This window comes from Cupressus sempervirens, chromosome 11, assembly GCF_028749045.1.
Source record: "Cupressus sempervirens isolate cs-2001-9-10 chromosome 11, ASM2874904v1, whole genome shotgun sequence".
NCBI classification, from domain to species: Eukaryota; Viridiplantae; Streptophyta; class Pinopsida; order Cupressales; family Cupressaceae; genus Cupressus; species Cupressus sempervirens.
In genome coordinates, this window is record NC_143128.1 from 686,801,461 (window position 1) to 686,807,489 (window position 6,029).

General features: G+C 33.0%; 1 pseudogene; it reads left to right on the top strand.

Annotated features, from left to right (window-relative positions):
- Positions 1–2,788: 2,788 nt before the first annotated feature.
- Positions 2,789–4,303, top strand: LOC149531579 (GDSL esterase/lipase At2g42990-like; annotated as a pseudogene).
- Positions 4,304–6,029: the final 1,726 nt, after the last annotated feature.

The following is a 6,029-nucleotide window of genomic DNA, read 5'->3' on the forward strand; positions in this document are numbered from 1 at the left end:
AGTCTTCCTTTGGAGAAATCATAGTACATCATTCTCTTCCACTATTAATCTCCATCGTAAAACTAAATTTACCTTTTGTCATGAATATTTAAATCATTTTTCAATTAAACATGTCAATAATAAAATAAAGGTCTTAGGAAGGCAAGATATTACACTTCCCTGCTATGCATAACTAGATCCATCAATATCTATCAATATTACCATGTTTAGATGTCAACGAGAAATTAGTTTTGACAATGTATGATTATTAATTCAAATATTCAATAAAGGTTTAAGACTATAGCTTTAAGATGAATTTTAGAGATGCGTGATTGAATTATAGTTAAGAAATGTGAATTTTACAATATGAACAAATACAATTATACATATCAGTTAATAACAAAAATCAAACAATATGATCCAATACAAATATTTTGTCAAACTAAATATATTTATCATTTTTCATCAATTATCGAGATTATTTAACTACCTGAAGTATTGAAGTGAAAAATAGTGTACTTCATTGCAATAAATTCAAGTACATTTACAAAATAATAATTTTAAAACATTGTTGCTTTACAAATTTTTTTTTGAACTCTTCATAATATTCCATACAAAATAATTAATAAAAAAATTCAAATAATTTTATAAAGATTTCATCTTAAATGTTTTTTTAAGGTGTCAAATGAAAGACATAGTCTAACATGATGAATCAACAATAATGTATAGTAAAAAAAAATTGTAAGGAACCTCATTTTTAACTGTAACATTCAAGAATAATAAATAAGAATATAAATCTTGATGCAAAATAATAAAATCTTAATTTAACTAAAATTTCAAACTTCAAACATATAACCAAATACTTACAACTTTTAAAAATTCTTACGGATAAAAATGAGATTTTAATTAAAAATGAGATTTTAATTAAAAAATCTTGTTATTGTTGTTCAGCCTAGGTAGGGTTTCTGGCTTATTCCCGGTTGTTCCTCCTGCTGCCCTTGTTGCCTCTGGCTGGACTTCTTTCAATAGAGATTCAAAATGGTCATTCCTAGGCCTGTATTTGGCAATCTGGTCTCCTAGGGTGGAGGTAGAAGAAGAGAAAAAAAAGATGTTGATGACAGGTGGGCTCCTTCTGAACCATCCACCAACCCTATTGATGTACAAGGTTCCGCTGGTTGTATCTCAGACCGATACAACCTTTTAAAGTAAATATGTAATTTTAATATTTTAATTACTAAAAGAATTTGTTCCTAATTTAACCATGACATTACAGAGGAGAAATTTTAAATTGAGAACCAAATACTTACACATTTGAAATTCACACTACCAGTTAACCAAATAAAAAAATTTAAAGGAAAAAGTTGAGAAAAACTAAGAATCCACTATTGTAAAAAGTTTTACCAAGCATTGGGTGGAGGCAGGTATTACTAATGAAAGAAGACAAGCGTGCAGAAGTAGCAGTCGAATCGCTTTTAATGCTTGATATTCACAGTAACGACAGCAATAGAATCCAACAAAAACTAACGGTTCGGAAGGAAAGAGCCAGACTCGAATTCCGTCCCCAATATGAACAGAGCATTGGAAAAGACCAATGATGAACGTAAAGTTGAAAGGACATTTCCAATATATATCCACATAAATTTGGGGACAATTGCTTCTTCTATTTCAGATTCGTCTAGTATATATCAAGAAGAAAGTGAATGGATACTATTAAAAGCTAAGACAGTACATGAGGGGGTGGTGCAAAGGTAAAGACAGAATAAGTTAAGATATACGAGAATCTTCTTTGAAGAGTAACGAAGTGGAGGAAAAAGAGAAAATCTTATGTCGCATTCAGCTCTCACTTTCCTCATTGTTTTTATTGAAGACAGTAAGATTGAGAGATTTCATAGCAGAAGTGACACGGAAGGAAGGAGGTACCCAGATGAAGAAGAAGAAGCAGCAGCGATAAGACAGATATGAAAGCAGAAGTTCATTCTTCAATAATGCTGTTTTTGAGTCATATTGGAAGTATGTTCTTCCTCACCCCACGTAACCATGAAAGACAACATTGGCAAAATACATCGTAATGTAATGTCTTTGGTAATTAAGCTCGTAATGTTTTGATATCTATTTATGTTTGGGAAAACACTTCAATCATGACTGTAATTAAAGCTAAGTCAATGATTGAATTATTTCAACTTATTTACGTTCAGATGGGTTTTTTAAATTAGAAATTGAGAAAAGGTAATTGCATTTATTTTTTGTTGCTCAGTTATAAAATTCTTTCAATTTTATAAGTCTTGGTTAATTTTTGAAACTTGTCCAATTTTAAGCTTTAAATTGGCCATTTTATCTCTGAGTTTTTGTGAGTCTCTAAACTTTCATGTCCCCGGCTCGTTCCCAGCTCCGCACAGCACTTGAAATTTTTAAAATCCGACTTATGAGCCTCAAGTTGTCATAGGTTAATGGAGAGACCCAAAATACGTGTTTTCAAGTCTATCATTAACCATTAACCTCTCAACAGATTAATGATAACCCCCAAAAAAACATTTTTCCTAACCATTAACCTCTCAACAGGTTAATGATAACCCCCCAAAAACATGTTTTTCTTAACTTTCTTCGAGACAGTTCTTAACCTGTTTGAAATTCCAAATCAGATGGTTTTAAAAAAAAAAAGGAGGTGAGAAAGTTATTCTGGCTGAACATGACATCAAAGGTGATGTGTTATCAAAGAGAAAGAACATTGAAAAAAAAACAATTCTCAACAGATAACCATATGAAGCCGTGGCAAGTATATTAGTGCAGATATAGTTTTTCCTACGTGAACATGGACATCGTTATGCCGCTGGTTATTACCCAAGCTAACCTCAAGCTAAGAAACTGGGGTCAGTTTAGGATGTTCCATTCTTTGACACTGTTAAGGTCAAATGTGTTGATGCCAAGGCAATTTTGGATGCTACTGTTAAGGAGGAGATTAATGTTCGTGTTGTAGATTCCAACACTATCACAGTATCTTTTAATGAGACCACCACAATAGAAGACATGAATAAGCTACTGAAGGTCTTCTCTAGTGGTAAACCTGCAAAGATTACGGTAGAGCCCCTTGCAAAGGAGGTAGAATCTTCAATTTCTAGGAGTTTTATCTAGAATAGTCCTTATTTGACACATCCAATCTTCAACATGTATGGAAAATGAAAGAGCATAGAGGATGCAAGGAAATTGTTTGATGGAATGCCTGAGCGCAACATAATTTCATGGACTGCAATCATGGTAGGATATGCCCAAAGTGGGTATGGTGAGGATGCCTTGACACTTTTTATCCAAATGCTTAGAATGGGGATGAAACCTGACAAATTTACAGTTGCCAGTGTTCTTAGTGCATGCACAAACCTTGCTGAAGAGGGTGGATAGATTCATTTATACATCATCACAACTAGACTGGAATCACGTGTGTTGGTTATACTCACAGTGGATATTATGAGGAAAGTCTAGATTTCTTTCGATAGATGCAACTGGCAGACATGAAACCAAACAATGTCACACTTGCAAGTGTTCTCCCAATAGTTTCCCATCTGTCAAATTTGTAACACGGTTGAAGGAAACAATTCCACCATTTTTGGATGTTGATCTCAGCAGTTAAGATCTTCTCACAAGTGTAAGTTTTTCTTCCAAAGGGACTGCATTCGACCACCTCATCTCCGAGCTTGTTAGTGTAATACCAATGTGGAAACAAGTTAAGACATACCAAATGCACCTCGAAAATATGGTGGGAGTAGAAAATTCATTCAACATAATTGAGGAAGCCATTTTTCTACTAGCTGCAGGTTCCAATAACTTTACACTCAATTATTTTTCTATTCCCAATAGAAGAAATCAGTTCAACATCCAACAGTACTAGGAATTTTTACTTCAAATCTATAGCAACTTCATTCAGGAGATCTACAAAATCAGGGTACATACACTGGGCATTGCTGGACTCCCTCCCTTGGGATGCACACTAGCAGAGAAAACATTACACTAGCAACCAGAAATAACAAGACGTATTGAGGAGCTAAATTATATTTCATCATCTTACAATGAGAAGTATAAGAAAATCCTTAGTAGATTGCAAGCTCATCTTCCAAGCATCAGAGTGGAATACGTTGATATCTATAACTATCTATTACACATCATAAATAATCCTTCATTTTATGGATTAATAGAGGCTGGGCTCATTTGCAATGCAAAAACTCCAATAACTTGTAGAAATATATCAACCAGTGTTTTATGGGATTTAGTTCATCCTCTGGAAGCCGCATATAAGATAGTTGCTGACCTTGGACACAATGCCCCATTATTATAGTTTAGTTCAACTATACCATGGTTCACAAATATCAAGTCAATGGTTCAGAGTCAATAAAACATCAATAGGTGCATATGATAATGGCTCATCAAAATAAGTCTCAAAGGATTGAAAATTCTATAACCTATATCAATGGGAAGACAAGGTTGTAGTATCATTATCTAGACTACAGTCAGTGCATGAGCAATTGTTGTTGTGAACTATTGTTTCTTTGTCAATACTCAATAAGTCAAACTTGGCGATGATCATGAAGAAGAGTCTGTATCAAATAACTCAGCAAGCCGATGATTCAACCTTTGAAGACATGTTCCAAGCCGTACATTTCAATTAGTGATCTTTGTCATTTAAGGTTAATTTTGTAGAGGTTAATTAAGCTCAGCCAAATCACGTATTTGGGAGGTAGTTATTAACCACAGAGAGGTAGTTATTAACCTCTATGTCTATATAAGGACATCTTTTAGCATTGTAAAGGGACTTTTTGGGTTGGAAAAATAAGGGAACACTATGCTGAAATTTTGATCTAGGGATAAATTTTGGAAAGTATGTACACTTTTTATCTCTGAATTGAAAAATCTCTATTGCTTTTCTTGGTGCAAGGAAATGAAATGAGATCTGCTTTGGGTTTCTTATTTTAAAATCCAAATTGTTATACCTTGTAGTAGACATTCTTATGGTGCTATGCGAGTGTTTACGGATGATAATGAATTTGCTTAATAATACAGGTTGCTTTCAAGCGTAGTTCTTGAGCACCTCTGTTATCAATCCTGTTTACCAAAGAAGGTCATGAGGGCGTGTGGTGCATTCGTCTTGGATGACTTTCTCTTGAAATTTGAAGTTTTAAATCTTTATTTGAAAATTGTTTAAAAAGTACATCATACGAGGGAGCTACCCCTCTAAACGCAGAGGAAGGCCACATACCAAGGGCCTACCCAACTATTGTGAACGGTTTACCACACACTCCGTTGGGCAATTCTTCTGTGACAAATCTATTTACCAACATTTTTTTAACTGATAATAGAAGATAAAGGCTCTTAATATCACACAAATACTGAGTTTGTAAGTTGAATAAAAAACTAGATCAATGTAATTGTGTTGTAACTCACAATTTTAGTCTTATAGAGTGTTGGACATTTAAAATTAGTTTGAATACAAATTGTTTAGGATCAATTTGATTATCTTGTGACTGAGAATTTAAGTCCTATAGAGTGTTGAGCATTTTAAATTATATTGAAAATAAACTGCTTAGGATCAGTTTAATTGTCTTGTGACTAAGAATTTCAGTTGTATAGAGCGTTGGACATTTAAAATTAGTTTGAATACAAACCACTTAAGATCAAGTTAATTGTCTTGTGACACACAATTTCAGCATTATAGAGCATTGGACATCTAAAATTAGTTTCAACATAATTTTTTTTATATGGCTTCTATAAGGATTATAATATTTTGAAATACTTTTGAAGTTACTACTGAATCACATGATGGACTTTCTTCTTGTTCAACACCATCACCAAACAAGCACTGTAGATAAATAACTATTCAAAATTAATCATTGTCAATCATCAAAATGCCCTAAATTTGAATTTTGACTTTGATATAGCTAAGATCATTGAAAAGACCAATTTGAAGTACTAATTGAATGATGTATGGTTGTATTGTTTAATGAATATATTATATGTAGAATTTATTCAAATATCAATACATAGAAACATGTTTCACAATTTTAATA